This window comes from Acyrthosiphon pisum, chromosome X (assembly GCF_005508785.2).
Source record: "Acyrthosiphon pisum isolate AL4f chromosome X, pea_aphid_22Mar2018_4r6ur, whole genome shotgun sequence".
Lineage (NCBI taxonomy): Eukaryota > Metazoa > Arthropoda > Insecta > Hemiptera > Aphididae > Acyrthosiphon > Acyrthosiphon pisum.
In genome coordinates, this window is record NC_042493.1 from 46,940,785 (window position 1) to 46,941,834 (window position 1,050).

A 1,050-nucleotide genomic window follows, 5' to 3' on the forward strand; every position below is an offset into this window, starting at 1 on the left:
TTTTATTTTTCAATACCGGTATTAAAAATGTAATTTCGATTTTGTAAACCTGGTTTTTACATTTTTAAAAACGGATTTCCAAGCAGACTTGAAATTATAATTGAATGGTTTTATTATACTTAATTACTTGATAAGATATTTGAATGTGTGATACAAATAAGAGAAATGTTTTAATAGGAGTGATTTTTTTAATTTGATTCTACAAATTACAAGCTATAAGGAACCTAGAAGTTAGATTAAAATTAGAACAGTTTAAACTTTAAAGATAATATGTAGTACATTCATCACTAGACTATCTTTCTTTTGATGCAAACCTCTTTCTTGTTCAAATTTTTTCTTTTGTAGCATTTTATTAATAACATTGAAATAATACTTAATTGTCTTATAAACAAAGTAAATATTTACCTATAATAAAAAAGGACAATACATTCACTATTAAGTATTTTCACATTTGAAATTTTTTATTTGTGTAATTAAGCACAAATTTATTATTATTGAAAATGATAAAAATTAAAAACATACAACAGAAAAAAATTATGCTCCAGTTATAATAATCATTAAGTATAATTATTGTTTAACACCAAAGCCTCAATTATGAATTAATATTCAATTTTTTTAATTTTTATTCAATCACCTTTATAAATTATATATATTTTTAACACGATTTTTTAAATAGTTCATTACATCTTATAATCATTATAGCCTCCAAAAGTTCTTCATCTAAACTCTAAAGATGTATGCAAATCAAAAGCCCTGTATAAAGCCCGTGCTATTTTAAGTTTTTCCTGGTATAGTATGTGTATAAATAATTGGCTCTCAGTAATTATATGATTTTCTTAGTATTTATTGTTGGATTATTCATTATACTATTTAGAATTTTATACTATTCAATAAAATATGAATAGACATATACGGGCCGTCGCGGTCGTCCGTCAAATAATCTAATGTTGTTGTCAAATGTCAAATGTAATGTGTGCCCAATAAATAACTATGATATATATAAATTATAATAACAAACACTATATTATTATCGAGTTAAAACTTATAAGA